General features: G+C 46.7%; 1 protein-coding gene across 1 annotated transcript in view; it reads left to right on the top strand.

Annotated features, from left to right (window-relative positions):
* ECT2 (epithelial cell transforming 2) overlaps positions 1–18,356 on the top strand; it is a 137,049-nt gene that overhangs the window by 1,725 nt on the left and 116,968 nt on the right. The gene's annotated exons all lie outside the window — the stretch shown is intronic.

The raw sequence follows: 18,356 nt of genomic DNA, 5'->3' as shown, positions 1-18,356 counted from the left end.
AAAAAAGGTCCTTCATGGAAGGGGAGCAGCAGTGGTTCTCCGCTGCCTGGCAGCCTCTGCTGGCAGTATGATCTGGGGACAGGGCTGAGGAGAAATGGATGTGGGGGAGGATAGGGGCCCTTCACAGCATCATTCCACCTTCAACCTGCGGAGAGTGTGCAGTGTAAGATATTGCTGACTTTGCCCTCCTGAACTTACCCTGGGTTTCCCCTCCTCACATTGGACTATACTTTGAGGAGCATTTTTGGGCAGCTGCCATTAGAGAGCCATTGGAACATGACTCCTAAGAAACTGGGCTTCTGTGCAAATGCCCAAGCCATAAGCTCTGAAGTCCACAAGATTTCTTGGAGCTTCAGGAAGATGAAGACCTCTTGAAAGAACAGTATGTAGGAATTGACATGTGGAATTCACATTCATGGAGATTCCTGGCCTTACTGAGGTTCTCCTGTAAGATAGCCTTTACCTGTAGAGTTGAGTGGCACCTTAAAGACTAATGGATTTATTTGGGCATAAGCTTTTGTGGGTAAAAAACCCACTTCTTCAGATGTCTTCTTATGCCCAAATAAATCCGTTAGTCTTTAAGGTGCCACCGGATTCTTCATTGTTTTTGTGGATACAGACTAACATGGCTACCCCTCTGATACCTGTAGAGTTGGTGATTCCAGTCAGCTTGCTGGTGGATTGAGACCACTCCACTGGCTATTAGTTCCCTTCCAAACCAGTCTTGCCTGCCCCAAGCAATTTTGATTCTTTTCATGTGCTGCCTGCTTTTTGAGCCTTTAGCTTTCCTTTGTCCAGAACCCTGAGAGCCAAGCAGGAGATTTTCAAAAGCCCCCCAGCAATTTAGGATCACAAGACTCACTGACTTTCAGTAGGATTTGTGTTTAAGGGATTTAGGCATTTTAGAAAATCTCCAGTCTAGAAACTCTTCACTTTTTATATGAAATATGAGATTCTTACATAATCACCTGACTCCAGAATCTGGGGCTTTAAGAGCAACATCAAATATCATGAGACTTACGATAAATGAAAGTTGACAGCACTGCCTCCCTTCTTCACTTCCTCCCGACACCCCTCCATCCCTGCCTTGCTGGCAGGCTCAGTAGAGAAGACGCCCCTTCTACCACCTAAGTTGGTTCCTTCGGGTCAGGGTTTTGGTACTTTGGCTGAGTTCTGTGGGCAAACTGATATGGCTATTGTGCCTATTCACACTCTAGTCTCCAGGGCTGTCCCTCACAAGCACTAAATTCACTTCAAAAAGATAAAACAAAACATGATTTCCAAGAGCTTTTGTTTATATGTGTTTACCAAAGCATCTGCTACTACTAGTTCTCTCATATGGATGGAGCCACCATAGTCTGTGTGTGGAGGGGTGTGGGGGGGGGGGGGGGGGGGGGGGGAAGTATGTCTTCTCTTTCCCCTCCAACTTTCCTATTTAAACTCTGAAAACTGTGTCTCTTCTACTCAGACTTTGTTCACACTAGCAAGTTGTACCTGTATAGTTAAAGCAGTACAATTCCCCTTAGTGCGGATGCAGTTATTCTGGTACGAAGGTGCTATAAAGAACTGCCTTAAGTCACCTTCGTACCAGTATAACTGCATCCACACTAGGGACTGTAGCAGTATATGGGTAAAAAAAAAAAATTGCATCCCTAACTGACGTAGTATAAAAACTATGTAGACCAGGCCTCAGAGGTACTGTAGCTTTGAGGAGGTGTGTGACAGACAGTGCCAATATGGATCTACTGACAATGCAGATGGTTGTGGGTTGAAATCCACAGCAAGACCTGAATTTACTTTATGTCGACATTTCAGAACTATATTAGGGTTAGAGACTGTCCTGTCAGACAGATACCCCAATGACAACCTTGTATTTGTTCAACACATGAGAGGCCTACAACACAGCCTTGGGCACCACCCTTTCTTCTTGACAGATTTAGCCAGTGAAGCTGTACCAGAGAAATTTCAGTAGTGGGGCAGGTCAAAACAGCTGAGAAAATTGTGTTAGGATGAACTTGCCAATAGGTGATTGGAAGCAAAAAGTCTGTGTGCTAAATGCTGTAGCATTCAGATTTTTATTGTATCTCCTTCTCCCCCATTTGGAAACTCCCATCCCATTTCCAGAGAAACAGGACTCTCTGCCCAACGTTTACTGTCCAAATAGAGTGGAATCAAAAGTGAAAATAGAATAGATTTCACAGAAAGTTATAAGGCGTGCCGAGTTAGGGATTCATTCTTCATCTTGCATTTTGGGCCCTTCTCTGGCCTCCCAACAGACTTCCCCCAAATCTGCAAAGTTAATGGGACTAATCATATGAGTAGAGCTACTCATGCATGTAAGTGTCTGTTGGAACAAGGCCCTTAGACTGTACAGTGCCCCCAGTGTAGGGCCATGTCCTCCTATTGTTGTTCCTTATAAGCTCCATGCACATTTATAACGCTGAATAAGTGATAAATAATAACAGGAATAAATGGTACCCCCAGTGTCCTTATTTAAAACCAAATTAATAAAGTTCACATTGAAAAAGAAGGTGTGAAAAAAGATAAATAACATTCAAAGGCCTTTCCCCAAAAAATGATGGTGTCACATTTCATTTTGAATTTCCAAATTTCACTAACAAAAAAGACCCCATAAAATTGTATGGGTTTTCACACTAAGGTAGGATAATTTGGGAGGAAAATCAGCCCATTTTCACTATAAAATAGACATATTTAAGAGGGAAAATTGCACTCATTTTAAAGTTTCCTGTTCTGAAATTAAAATATCTTTCTGACTGTACATTGCACAGGTGAAATGTACAATTTTGCAGGTTCTGAAAGTGAAAATGACCATTCTGTGGGAATTGCACACACACTGAAACTTCTGGATCACAACATGACCTCGAAGGAATTATACAAGTTTTCATATTCCATTTAGCTAAAAACCTGTTCTGCCCTTTTGCACACTGCAGGAGCTGAAGTAGCTCACTAGCAAAAGTAATGTATCTGATCAGCCTCTGCCTAGCTGCCAAGCAATCCCTCTGTCACCCCATAAAGCCTATTCATTGACCCATGCACGGGACTTTAATAAGGGATAAACTCACTCCCTGTCCCATGACAGGGTAGCGGAAGAAACCTAGGTACATAAGATCTACATTACTCACTACACCAAGAAAACATTCTAGCTCTACGCCTCCAGTCACTCTTCCCTAGATGTCTGATCAGTAGGAATCTTCAATACCTATGCAAATCTCTGTAAAACATGCTGAAGTGTCCCTGTTTCCCCACTGCAGTGATGGCAGGCACATTTTCAGCATCATGAGGGGCATGGAGGTTCAAGTCTAATGCTGCATTCATGAAGATGAACATCATTATTAATATTTATAATATATTATTTGATTTATTATTTGCAGTGCAGTAGCACAGAGGAGTCATGGACCATGGCCCCATTGTGCAGCTGCTGAAAAAAAGATGGTCTCTGACCTAGAGCACTTACAATCTACATACCTCCAAATGCCTAACTGGACAATATGAGCCATATGCAAATGAGGCAGACTATAGTAGATGTTCTTGCATATAGGGGCTCTCTACATTGACACCTCTTCTTAGCGACAAGGGATGTCCTGGTTTCTCCATTGACTTCACCGTATGGAGTGTTGGTGCTATGGCTGGGGCAGAGGAACTCAGCCGATCTGCAAAAGGAAACAGCACTGTGCTGTGTTGTCGTATTCTAGCTTATCACTTCTGGAGACCACGGTCCAAATGGAACCCCTAGCTCTTTGATCACAAGTGGAATGAATCATCCCCATTTGATGCCTCAGGGCTTGTCTGTACTGGGAAAGTATACAGCTAAAGGTGTGACATTAATGTGCACAAGTTAAAGTGAATTAAGCCTCCCTGTGGAGTCTCTCATTCAGGAGTAAAGTGGCTTTAGTTCTCAGTTGCTTACTCCTCCTCCAGGATTAGTCGTGGCTACAACTGGGTCTCTCTATTTAGAGGTGACACAATGAAATTCACACACTAAAGCAAAGAGAAATGGGTGTTTAACTAGAACCAACTTCATGTTGTTTTAGTGGCACGTGAACTCTTGATACCAACTGTCACAAATGGTCCAAGGCTTATCTCAGTGACAAGGTGAATGTGCACCTAGGGCTCTATTTTTATGGCATTGCCCCAGTTTGGAGGCCTGATTCTTCCCTCACTTATGCATAGAACTGCATTAAACGGCACGATTTCTGGTTCCTTTTATGCTGGTGTGAGAGGCGAATCAGGCCCTGGGGGTAGCACATCCACACATGGGAAGCTCAGCCATTACTACACCCCTGACGGAGGTAGCAGTGTGTGGTTTCCTCCATGGCCAGGCAGCTCTGATGGTCACTGGAGCCGTCTTCTTGCCCTTCCTGAACCTTGTGCAGTCTTGTGTTCAGGTAGACACAAAAATTGTGATTTGGACCAGCCTTCGTATGGTGAGTGCAGGGTGCTATCAAAGGCTACTTGCATACACCCTCCCTATCTTTGTATATCTGCCCAGTGACACATCCCAGCCTGGCCCCTACTTAGCATTTAATGTAGACTGTAGGTTCCTTAGAGGAGGGTCAATGGACCAGATTCTGAGCTCACTTTTCACTGTTTTTTAATCATTGCAACTTCATTAGAATTATTCCTGATTTACTCTGGTGTAAGTGAGATCAGAAACAAGCTCTATGTGCCTGTAAAATGCCCTGCTCACCTGTTATATATATTATTAATAATAATAATAATTAATAAATTTAAGCTTGGCATGCCTCAGTATAGGTTGATGAGTCAATCTTTTCAGGCTGGGCACAGCTTTATTTTAAATGCCCCCAGGATAGGATTTATTTCAGAAATATCAAACTGACCTCATCAAAATGTTGTTTCAATAGCATCAGAACACCTCATTTTGTCTTTATTGTTTCAATTATTTTATTATATTGTATTATGCAAAATGATAAAGATTAAATGAATGCTTTGACCTTATCAAAATGAAATAATGAAACATTTCAATATTTTTGACAAAATCAATATGTTCCCTAGAAACATTTCAATTTAATCAAATACATATTTAATATTTTCAGATGAAAAACTGTCCTGTCAGGAAATTTTCAACCAGCTCTATCAACTTTAACTAATAAATTACTTAGTGAGCAGAAATCTGTCCAAGTCAGATTCAAGACTCACTGAATTTGTCAGACCACTCTGTTTATTAGCAAAGCGCTTTGCCAATGCACCCAGATATATGTGAGCCTTCTGCAAAAAGCTCAAGCCAACCCATTTATACAGACAAGCCAAAGCCAGTCCAACATAGGAGACAAAAGGAAGCAGAAACTGACAAATATACATACATATCTTATTTGCATACGAACGTTTACCAATCTCCTAGCTCAGTAGGAGCTCTAAGTTAATTAGTTTGAGGACCCATTGTCTCACACTCCTTAATGTTTCTCTTCCTGACAACTATATTTCAACAAATCTTTCAAGCAGCATTTCTTTAATGAATTATAATTTCAATATAATTCATTCTACTTTCACAATCCCGCCTTTTGGTCAAGCTACGCAATGACCAACAGTTACTGGGTTCCACATATCAATTGTTCTTTATCTCTTTGTTCATCAGTGATATTTAAAATAATCAAATTAGCACTCTGGTTTGGGGCAGCTATCTGTGTAGCATGCCTGACACAATTTTGGATACAACAGGAAAGTAACTGAAAACATACAAAAATTATTAGGATTCCAAACAGGAGAGTTAGGGCTCCCTGAAACAACCAGTTTCCTATGCCAGAGAAATTGAAAAGGTTACTTAGCCACTTCCATAAAGAACTTGGCTCTTCGTGGGGAAGATATGCGATTTGTTCTAAGTGGCCAGCATGATCTATTACCTCATTGGTGTTGTCTGGGATATACACATAGCAGTCATAGAATCATAGAATATCAGGGCTGGAAGGGACCCCAGGAGGCCATCCAGTCCAACCCCCTGCTCAAAGCAGGACCAATCCCCAATCAAGTCTTTTCCAATGAGAGCACAAGTCCCTCCTTTTGCCGCCAGCACTATGTCCAATGCCTGACGGTTTTGGAGGGCCATCTGTCGGATTGCCCCTGTTTCTTTGGCTAGGGCTCTTAAACTTTCTCCAGTTTCATTTGCCATTATTTCAACTACTGTTTGTAACCGTAGGAGCCTTTTTGCATGGTGTATTACTCCCCCTAATGGTATTAAGGAACCGCCAATGGCCTCTTCCCAGGTTAAGGGGCTTATGTTATTTACAGACAATTGGGCATCTGTTAAGTCCCTTCTTTTTCGCCTGAAATTGCGGAGGCATTCTCAAGGGAAGGTTCCTAGCACTCGGAATTGTGGGAAGAGTCGGGTGGGATCACAGATTCCTGACCAATTAGCTGGTAGTGCGGTATAAGCTCTGGTCCCACACACCCAGTGATGGCCTATTAAGGCCGGGAAGGGTCGGTTGCACCCATTTGTTATATAGGTGTTTGCAAAGGAGGAGTAGTATCCCCCAAAGGTTACAGGGTAATTCTCCTTATGAGGAGTGGTGTTATTTGCATGACACTGAAAGATTGTATTGTTTTCACTAAGGTTACTCTAGGGGGAACATGAGATTGATTTCTCTGTTTGATCCCAGGTTGAGAAAAAATTCGTATCTCCATACCCGGCCCGCCACTTTTTAGTTTTGTTTGAATAATCCCATACACCATTGGCCACAATATGCTGAAGGCAATGGCTTTTCCCCAGATCCAGCCCTGTCCCATTACACACCCAACACCAATGACCCTTTCCCTCCACCACACTTATCCATTTAGATGCATTTATTCCTACTGCTTCCCAAGTGTCATTGCTGTTCCATATTTTGTTAAACGGATGAGGCCCTCCAGTGAGGTCTGGGGACTTGAGTGGGATAGCCAGGACAGGAACACCAGTTTGAGAGTGGGCTGGCATGTGGCTGCAGACCCAGCAATTAGAAATATTAAGGGTCTGAGCTATCCACACCTGCTGCTGGATAAAAGAATTGTCATCATGGTCTCCCCAGACCGTAAGATACCAGCAGCCGAGGAACAGGCAGAGGCGCATGTTGGAGGCAAGGCTCTTCTGGTTCTGACAACCTCAACTGAGGGAACCGCAGTCACGGTTTTACGCCCACCAGGCAGTAGGCGCTAGGCTCGCTATTGCTTTTTTTTTGTGTTCGCCGTCTGCTTCTGGCAACCCTTACGAGAGTGTAGATTGTAAGGTATTGCAGACTGTTCCTCTGCGTCTTCTTCTGGAGTCAAAATTGACTCTGCATTGTCCTGAGGTGATGATTGGTTCTCTGGGGATGGTGCCTTCTTACACTGTGAAGCATGTATCCACGCTGCGATGCCAGATAGTTTAACAGCTGTCTGTGTAGTAAGCAGTACCTGATGAGGACCCTTCCATCGGGGCTCCAAGGCGTGCTTTCGACGATGGCGCCGTACGTAGACCCAATCACCTCGCTCGAGGTTGTGGCAAGTGTCGGAGGTGGGTTCCATGGGCCAGGCGGCTCGAACCTGTGAATAGAAGTGACTTACAGCTTGCATTAGTCTCTTGCAATACTGAAGGAGCGCACTGTGAGTCAAGTTCAAATCTGGAACGGGAGTAATGGTAGTCATAGCTCGCATAGGGCGTCCCATAACAATTTCAAAGGGACTTAATTTATGCCTTTGGGATGGAGTGGATCTCATGTCCATAAGGGCTAATGGTAAGGCTACTGGCCAGCTTAATCCTATAGAGTTACAAATTTTAGCAAGCTTATTCTTAAGTACACCATTTTGTCTTTCAACTACACCCGCACTCTGTGGGTGGTAGGTACAGTGCAACAGGTGTTTGATATGCAATATACGGTCCAGGTGTTGAACAAGTTGTCCAATGAAATGTGTACCCTGATCACTGGACAGAGTAGCAGGAATTCCCTTGGCAGGCATAATATGACTTAACAAACATTTGGCAACAGACAGTGAATCAGCCTTGCGACAAGGAAAGGCTTCAATCCAACCAGAGAATAAACATACCATAACCAATATAAATTCATATTGTTGACACTTAGGCATTTGTACAAAATCAAGTTGCCAATGCAAGAATGGTGCTTGAGGCAGGACCCGGAACCCCGGGTGACTTTTACAGGTTTACCAATATTATGGCTTTGGCAAATGGTACAGGCTGCACAGTGGCGGGCCACAAAAGAGCTAAAATGGGGGGCCCACCATCCTGTCTTAGTTACAGCAGAGACCATCCCCTCCTTTCCGACATGCGAAACACCGTGTAGCAGGGCGGCCAGAGACGGGTAGAGTGAAAAGGGGGCTACAAAGGCGCCAGTAGGTGAGTGCCAAAGAGAATCGGGATGTAGAGGGCAACTTTGGGCAACCCAGGATTCTTTCTCGGTTTCTGGGGCAGAGTCTTGGAGCAGGGTGAGGTCAGTGAGGGATGGCGGCGGTATAGAAACAGAAAGGGAACCTAGAAATGCATCTGGGGAAGGTTCTATGGCAGCAGCAAGTTTAGCAGAGGCGTCAGCAAATGCGTTACCCTTAGCAACATCAGTATCCGCCATTGAGTGGCCAGGGCACTTAACAATAGCTAGGGCAGACGGAAGTAAAACTGCATACAGGAGGGCAGCGTTGTAGGGCCCATTTTTAATAGGGGTACCGGCAGAGGTAAGGAAACCCCGAGTTTGCCAGAGGTACCAAAGTCATGTACAACCCCAAAAGCGTAGCGGGAGTCAGTGTAAATGGTGGCGGAGTGTCCCTCCGCCAAAAAGCAGGCACGGGTGAGGGCAACTAATTCAGCAACTTGTGCTGAGGTTACAGAAGGTAAAGGCGCAGCTTCCAGAGTTTCAGAAAGTGAAACTACAGCGTATCCTGCAAGGAGACAACCTTGGTCGTCTCGAAAACAGGAACCATCAGTAAATAAAACAAGGTCAGAGTTAGGGAGAGGGACATCAGAAAGGTCAGAGCGCGGGACAGTGACAGCAGAGACAGTTGCAAGGCAGTCGTGGGGATCACCGTCATTAGACAAAGGAAGGAGAGTGGCAGGATTTAACTGAGAACAACGCTTTATGGTGATATATGAAGCTGATCGTAGTAAAAGTTCGTACCTGGTAAGGTGGGCAGAGGAGAGGTGGCCTGTGTTACGTTGTAGCAGGAGAGTTTCTACAGAGTGAGGGACCAGGAGGGTAAGAGGAGGGCGGAGAACAAGGGAATCAGACATTTCAACTAGGCGCGCTGCAGCAGCCACAGCACGCAGGCAGGGGGGTAAGCCTTGGGCAACAGGGTCTAAAGTGGCAGAGAAATAAGCCACTGGGCGGTTCTTTTCTCCGTGCATTTGAGTGAGAACTCCAAGTGCACACCCAGATTGTTCGTGGCAGAAGAGGGTAAAAGGCTTAGAATAGTCAGGCAGCCCTAAGGCAGGGGCAGAAGCCAAACCCTGTTTGAGGGAAACAAAGGCAGAATTGGCCTCGGGGGGGGGGGGGGCACAGCATGTGGTCAGGTTCAGAGAATTGACTGAGTTCCTGGAGAGGTTTTGCAAGGGAGGTATATTGGGGAATCCACTGTCTGCAAAATCCAGCCATTCCTAAAAACTTCCAGACCTGGCGTGGGGAGCAGGGTTGGGGAAAGCTAAGGATAGCTTGGACGCGGGTGGGAGAAAGTGCACGGGAACCCTGGGAGAGGAGAAAGCCAAAGTATGTGACAGAAGCTTTACAGAGTTGTAGTTTAGAGCGAGAAGCTTTGTGACCCTTATTTGCTAGGGCAGTAAGGAGCACTAAAGAGTCAGTTTCAGAGGCAGACAATGAAGGGGAACAGAGGAGTAGATCATCTACATATTGGACTAGTGTGGACCTGGACGGGAAAACAAGGTCAGCAAGGTCTCAGGCTAATGCTTGGGAAAAATATGGCGGGCTTTCAGTATACCCCTGGGGCAGTGTGGTCCATGTGTACTGTTGCCCCTTGTAAGAAAAGGCAAACAGGAACTGGGTGTCAGGGTGAACCAGGACAGAAAAGAAAGCAGAGCACAAATCAACAACAATAAAATGAGTTGCATCTGGCGGGATAGAAGTCAGAATCATCGCTGGGTTAAGGACCACGGGAAAGGCAGGTATGACAATGCGGTTAATGGCCCAAAGATCCTGAACAAACCGCCACGATTTACCATCAGCTTTTCAAACTGGGAGGATAGGGGTGTTACAGGGGCTGGAGCAGGGGATAATGCCTTGTTCCCGCAGGGCGGTCATGACTGGAGCAATTCCAGCCTCTGTTTCGGGGTTTAAAGGGTATTGAGACAGGCGACACAGAGGTTTGGAGGAATCAACAATAATGCAGACAGGGTCAGTATGTAAACAGCCCACTTCAGACGAGTGGGTTGGCCACAGAGAGGATGGGACCTGTGAAATTAGGTGTTCAAGGGATGGGACCAATGGGCAGCAGGGGACCGGAGTGGAAAGGGGAGTTTCTGACAGCAGGGAGGCTACAGAATCACTCAGAGAGGACTGGGGGATTTGTAAGTAGACACCATCCGGGGAACAGTAGATGGTACAGCCAAGTTTACATAACAGGTCCCGACTCAAAAGGTTCACCGGAGTGGAATCCAAGAGGAGGAATGCATGGTCTGCGAAAAGGGGACCAACCTGGACTGGTAGAGGTTTTGAAAGGGGATAAGGGGTTGGGACTCCCGTAATCCCCACAGCAGATATGGTTTTTTCGGAGCAAGGAACCTCAGGCAGGTCGGCAGTACGAACTGCAGAGAGCGAAGCTCCCGTATCAACAAGGAAAGGGAGAGAAAGATCATTAATAGTCAAAACACATTCACCCGTGGGAGTGAGAGGTAGTAAAGGAGCTAAAATTTCTTGAGGTTCCCTGGTGTTCTGTCATTGCTGTGGGACAAAGTAAGTCTGGGGACTGTCGGGCTGTGCCGACAGGAGGTCTAACTGGTTGTTTACAGAGCTATTAGGCTGGCGCAGACACTCGTTTTTTCAAAGTCCGGGTTGTTTACAGTAATTACAAACACCCCCAAAACCCGAAAATCCAGTTCCACGGCCCCTCCCGTGACCACGGCCCCCTCCCCGGTACTGTTTACCTTGCCCTGAATAACGCTGTATTTGCAGGGCCATTAACTTTTGGGAAGATTGTTCCTCCTTTCCCTTTAGAGTGCGATGGCAGTGTTCTGCCACTGATTGCAATTTATCCATGGTTTCAGTTTCCCACCCAACACTTATTCGCTTTAGCACACTGCCAATAGCAGGTAGGAGACCATTAACAAACGCATGAGCCAGGGTGCCCTTCCCATTTTCACCCGGTTGCTGTATACCAGAATGTTGCAGAAAAACATCAGTCAGTCGGGTGCAATCGTCACCCGGACTTTCTCCCTGTCGCTCTTTACAGCAATGTATGGCTGTCCAGTTTGTTTTTGGAGTCCATACTCAAGGGATGGCCTCATGTAGGTTTTTAGCTCCGTCTTTACACTTTTTCCGGTATTCAGCGTCAGGACCGGTGTCTGCTAAAGTTGAATGGCGCCCACTGATGGGCCAATTGGCTGCTGTGAGCCATTTTTCATGCTCGCTAGGGGTTACAGGTAGCTTGCACAGCTGCAGGAGGGCTGCCTCAGAGGGTTCATAGCTGTCGCACACTAACAAAAATTCCTCTGCAAATGTGGTAGGATTTTCCAGGGGCTTTGGAAAGCCTTTTACAATTGAAAGGAGCTCTGTACGAGTCCAGGGTTTATAGCTCCAAGTGGGACCCTCTTGTAGGCCCCCAGTATGCAGGATTCGGAGGGGAGCCTGGATAGGTTTAGAGCCAGAGCATAAGCGTTGGGCCCAATCAGTGTCCAGGCTATCTTCGTATGTATGGGGAAAAACAGAGGAGTCAGGCAGACTGGAGGGTTTCGGGGGAATGGGGTTTGGTTCTTTTTACGGGTCTGAGTGGTACCGGAGGAAAGGGCCTGGGCGGTATTGGACGATCCGGACTGGTCTGAACTGGAGACCCCTGGGAGTTGTTGTGACCGCCTATTGATCCGATGCAAGGATGCCAGGCCAATTAATGCATCTTCCTCATCGTCATCCCCAGAATTTAACAAGGGGTTTTCTTCGTCCTTTCCCACAATGAGATGAGAGTATGAAGGGCGATGGGATTGATCCTGATCTTCTCGGAGAACGGGATAAAGGGGAGCAATCAGTCTGGCAGTGGGAGAGGAGGCTTCTAATAAAGCTTTTAACTTATCATTTGAATCCTGGAGAAAGGCAAGTTTTGATTCTGTCCACCTATGATTTGCCTCTTCCCACCACTGCATGAAACAATCAACCTCTCCTTTTGCCAATTTAGTTTTAGGTTGGCCGAGTTTGTCTTTTAAGATGTCTACTAGGTCTTTGTCCCAAGATCCTAACAGTGGCCACTGAATTCTGGGATTCTCCTGAGTTAGCCTAGACCATTTTTCCAGAAATTTACAGGAGTCCGGACCCTTCCTAAAATACATAAAATGAGCCGGTGTTCTTTTAGGGAACTGTCCCGACTTAGACGTCTGGTTACCCATACAGGAGGACTTTACACACCAATCACACAAGAAGGAAAGTCGGGTTCGTCAGAGCGATGCCCAGTGCAACACAAAAAAGGAGCCCACAGGCTACTGCCTCAATTGCCCTTGCTTTCACACCAAGGGTTTTACCCAAGGCGCAGTGCGGCTGCGATTGTGCAGATTTCACTCACTCAGACCGTGGCGACAGGAACCCTTTGGTCAGCCGGTCCCTGGATGGAGACGGCGCCCAGACTCAAACACACCACAGGGAGGACGGATAGACACAGAGACAAGACAGTCCTCAGTCCGGACAAAACACAAAAATAATTACCTGACCAGATTCCTGATGTCAGATCCCGGGATCCCTACTAGAACAGAGTGGGAACCAACTGGTTTGATGGCATAGACTTCACTGTGGTCATGCACCCTTCCGTTCTGGCGGAGGACCGCTCGGGCCAAATGCCCAGGTGCTGGCTTGCCACGGCCGTCCTAAGAACGGTCAGGAGTCACACGGCCCCAGTGAAGACAGTTGCCATCTCGGTGGGACCTCCAAATTGTCAAAGTCAGATTCAAGACTCACTGAATTTGTCAGACCACTCTGTTTATTAGCAAAGCGCTTTGCCAATGCACCCAGATATATGTGAGCCTTCTGCAAAAAGCTCAAGCCAACCCATTTATACAGACAAGCCAAAGACAATCCAACATAAGGAAGCAGAAACTGACAAATATACATACATATCTTATTTGCATACTAATGTTTACCAATCTCCTAGCTCAGTAGGAGCTCTAAGTTAATTAGTTTGAGGACCCATTGTCTCACACTCCTTAATATTTCTCTTCCTGACAACTATATTTCAACAAATCTTTCAAGCAGCATTTCTTTAATGAATTATAATTTCAGTATAATTCATTCTACTTTCACAAATCCTAGAATAAGTAAACATGGGTGCAACTATCTATGGGCCCAAATGTGAAGTCCTCTTTCAATAGGAGTGAAGTCCTGGTCCTACTGAAGTCAATTGGACTTTTGTCATTGACTTCAATGGAGCCAGAATTTCACCCTTTGTATTTAGTTCTTACTTAGATAAAACTTCTGTTCAGATAAGAACTTCAGAATTTAGCCCATTGTAAACAGAAATCACCATCCTCTTAAGCTGTAGCTGTGTTTCTCAGGGATGTGAAAAATGTTGAGCCCTAAATGTCATGGTTAGGTCGAACTGGCCCCCGGTGCAGATGCAGCTAGGTTGACAGAAGAATTCTTCCGTCAACCTATCTGCCATCTCTCAGGCCATGTCTACACTATGAAAGTACTCCAATGTTACAGAAGTCGATTTTTGGGAACAGATTGTATAAAGTCGAGTGCATGCGTCCACACTAAGCCCATTAATTCGGCGGTGTGCGTCCACAGTACTGTGGCAAGCGTCAACATTCTGAGTGGTGCACTGTGGGTAGCTATCCCACAGTTCCCGCAGTCCCCGCTGCCCATTGGAATTCTGGGCTGAGCTCCCAGTGCCTGATAGGGCCAAAAATTTGTCACGGGTGGTTATGGGTAAATGTCGTCAGTCAACCCTCCCTCCCTCCGTGAAAGCAACAACAGACAATCATTTTGCTCCCTTTTCCATGGATTGCCTGAGCAGACACCATAGCATGGCAAGCATGGAGCCCGTTCAGCTCACCACAGCAGTTATGACTATTGTAAACACCTTGCGCATTATCGTGCAGTTTATGCAGAACCAGCACCTGAAAAACCAGGCGAGGAGGCGACGGCAGCGCGATGATAAGGACACGAACACAGATTTCTCTAAAACCGCGGTCCCCAGCAATTTGGAGATCATGGTGTTACTGGGGCAGGCTCATGCTGTGAGCCTGCCCCGATTCTGGGCCTGGGAAACAAGCACAGAGTGGTGGGACGGCATAGTATTGCAGGTTTGGGATGATTCCCAGTGGCTCCGAAACTTTTGCATGCATAAGGTCACTTTCATGGAACTTTGTGACTTGCTTTCCCCTGCCCTGAAGCGCAAGAATACCGAGATGAGAGCAGCCCACACAGTTCACAAGCGAGTGGCAATAGCCCTGTGGAAGCTTGCAACGCCAGACAGCTATCTGTCAGTCGGTAATCAATTTGGAGTGGGCAAATCTACTGTGGGGGTTGCTGTGATACAAGTAGCCAACACAATCATTAAGCTGCTGCTATCAAAGGTAGTGACTCTGGGAAATGTGCAGGTCATACTAGATGGCTTTGCTGCAATGGGATTCCCTAACTGTGGTGGGGCTATAGACGGAATGCATATCCCTATCTTGGGACCAGAACACCAGGACAGCCAGTACATAAACCGCCAGGGGTACTTTTCAACGGTGCTGCAAGCACTGGTGGATCACAAGGGACGTTTCACCAACATCAACGTGGGATGGCCGGGAAAGGTTCATGACGCTTGCGTCTTCAGGAACTCTGGTCTGTTTAAATGGCTGCAGGAAGGGATTTACTTCCCAGACCAGAAAATAACCGTTGGGGATGTTGAAATGCCTATAGTTATCTTTGGGGATCCAGCCTATCCCTTAATGCCCTGGCTCATGAAGCCATACACAGGCACCCTGGACAGTAGTCAGGAGCAGTTCAACTATAGGCTGAACAAGTCCAGAATGGTGGTAGAGTGTGCATTTGGACGTTTAAAGGGTCGCTGGCGCAGTTTACTGACTCGTTCAGACCTCAGCGAAACCAATATTCCCTTTGTTATTGCTGCTTGCTGTGTGCTTCACAATCTCTGTGAGAGTAAGGGGGAGACATTTATGGCGGGGTGGGAGATTGAGGTAAATCGTCTGGCTGCTGAATATGCACAGCCAGACACCAGGGCAGTTAGAAGAGCGCAGCAGGAAGCGCTGCGCATCAGAGAAGCTTTGAAAACCAATTTCATGACTGGCCAGGGTACTGTGTCACGCTTCTGTTTGTTTCTCCCTGATGAAAACCCACCCCCTTGGTTGACTCTAAATTCCCTGTAAGCCACCCGTCCTCCCCCCTTCGATCACAGCTTGCTTGCAAAGGAAATAAAGTCACTATCGTTTAAAAAACGTATTCTTTATTAATTGATTATAAAAACAAGGTAGCCCAGCTGGGGTGTGGGAGGAGGGTAGGAGGGAAGGAAAAGGCCACTTTAAAACTTGTTGAATGCCAGCCTTCTCTTGCTTGGGCTGTTCGCTGGGGTGGAGTGGTTGGGTGCCCGGAGCCTCCCCCCCATCCCCCGCGTTCTTGGGCGTCTGGGTGAGGAGGCTATGGAACTTGGGGAGGAGGGAAGGCAGTTAAACTGGGGCTGCAGCGGCAGTCTGTGATCCTGCTGCCGTTCATGAACCTCCACCAGACTCCGGAGCATGTCTGTTTGATCCTGCAGTAGCCCCAGCGTTGCCTCATGCCTCCTCTGATCTTCCTGCTGCCACCTCTCCTCACATTCATCGGCCACTTTCCTGTACTCTGCTATTGTGTCCCTCCATACATTCTGCTGACCTCTGTCAGTGCCGGACGACTGCATGAGCTTGAAGAACATTTCATCGCGCATGCGTTTTTGTCGCCGCCTTATCTGAGATAGCCTTTGGGATGGAGGAGGGAGGCTTGAAACATTTGCAGCTGCTGGAGGAAAAAAGGGGAGTGAAGTATTTAAAAAGATACATTTTACAGAACAATGGCTAGACTCTTTCACGGTGAACAACACTATTCACATTACATAGCACATGTGATTTTGGTACAAGGTTGCATTTTGCATCTTATATGGAGTGCCTGCGGCTTTGGTGTTAGCGATCACAAACGCAGTGCCTGGCAACAGAATTCAGCTTGCAGGTGGCAATGTTAAGCCATAGTCTTTCAGCTTCTGCAACCTTCATAACTGCAGTGCCCTCCTCTCCCATACCAAGCAAAGCACGTTGAGTTGGCCATTTAGTGCTACGGTTTTCCTGTTAATGTGCAGCAGCAGAAACCAGACTAACCCCCCTCTCCCTCCCCATCCAATTCTCTGGGCTGATTGCTTTACCCCTCACCCCACCGCATGGCTGGTATCAGGGAAGATCCCTGCTAGCCAAAAGCGAACAGCTCAGCGCCAGTGGGGTCCCCCCCACACAGCATGGCTAACTGCGGGGAGGATTTCTTTTCAGCCACAGGCAAACAGCCCAGTACGAACAGCCACCTCTGAATGTCCCCTTAATTAAATTCCCCTATTTCAACCAGGTTACCATGAACGATATAACTCTCCTGAGGATCACACAGAGAGATAAAGAACAGATGTTGATTGAATGCCAGCAAACACCAGGACCATACGCTGCCAGGCTTTGTCATGCAACGATACCAGATTACTTGCTACTAGCATGGCGTGGTAAAGTGTCCTACCATGGAGGACAGAATAAGGCTGCTCTTCCCAGAAACCTTCTGCAAAGGCTTTTAGAGTACCTCCAGGAGAGCTTCATGGAGATGTCCCTGGAGGATTTCCACTCCATCCCCAGACACGTTAACAGACTTTTCCAGTAGCTGTACTGGCCACAAATGCATCCCAAATCCTCAGGGCTACTTAATCATTAAAAAATGCTTGCTTTTATAACATGTATTATATTTAAAAAGGTATACTCACCAGAGGTCCCTTCTCTGGCTTCGTTGTAGGTTCGGAGGGTATTTCAGTGAGGGTGATAAAAAGATCCTGGCTGTCGGGGAGAATGGTGTGCTGTGTGCTCTCCTCAAGCTCGTCTTCCTCCTCATCTTCCCCGTCCACAAAATCCTCAGGCATGGCAGAGAGTAACCCATCATCGAAGTCCACGGACAGGGGTGGGGTAGTGGTGGTGGCCCCCCCTAAAATTGCATGCAGCTCAGTGTAGAAGCGGCATGTCTGGGGCTCTGTCCCGGAGCGTCCGTTTGATTCTTTGGTTTTCTGGTACGCTTGTCTGAGCTCCTTAAGTTACACGCGGCACTGTGTTGCATCCCTGCTGTAGCCTCTGTCCCTCATGGCCTCGGAGATTTTTTGAAATGTTTTGGCATTTCATCTTTTGGAACGTAGTTCTGATAGCACCGATTCCTCTCCCCATACAGCGATCAGATCCAGTACCTCCCTTTCGGTCCATGCTGGAGCTCTTTTTTGATTCTGGGACTGCATGGTCACCTGTGCTGATGAGCTCGCCTGGTCAACAGGAAATGAGATTCAAAAATTCCCAGGGCTTTTCCTGTACATCTGGCCAGTGCATCTGAGTTCAGAGTGCTGTCCAAAGCGGTCACAATGGTGCACTGTGGGATAGCTCCCGGCGGCCAATACCTTCGAATTGCGTCCACACTAACCCTAATTCGAAACGGCGACGTCAATTTCAGTGCTAATCCCCTCCTTGGGAGGAGCACAGAAATCAGTTTTAAGAGTCCTTTATGTCGAAAAAATGGCTTCGTTGTGTGGACAGGTGCAGGGTTAATTTGATTTAACGCCTAAATCCGACAAACTCGTAGTGTAGATGTCAAGGTTCCTTCCCCACTCTGAACGCTAGGGTACAGATGTGGGGACCTGCGTGAAAACCTCCTAAGCTTATCTTTACCAGCTTAGGTCAAAACTTCCCCAAGGTACAAAATATTCCACCCTTTGTCCTTGGATTGGCCGCTACCACCACCAAACAAATACTGGTTACTGGGGAAGAGCTGTTTGGAAACGTCTTTCCCCCCAAATACTTCCCAAAACCTTGCACCCCACTTCCTGGACAAGGTTTGGTAAAAAGCCTCACCAATTTGCACAGGTGACCACAAACCCAAACCCTTGGATCTGAGAACAATGAAAAAGCATTCAGTTTTCTTACAAGAAGACTTTTAATAGAAATAGGAGTAAATAGAAGT

This window comes from Chelonia mydas, chromosome 9 (assembly GCF_015237465.2).
Source record: "Chelonia mydas isolate rCheMyd1 chromosome 9, rCheMyd1.pri.v2, whole genome shotgun sequence".
NCBI classification, from domain to species: Eukaryota; Metazoa; Chordata; order Testudines; family Cheloniidae; genus Chelonia; species Chelonia mydas.
This window is presented reverse-complemented; position numbering and strand designations above follow the sequence as displayed.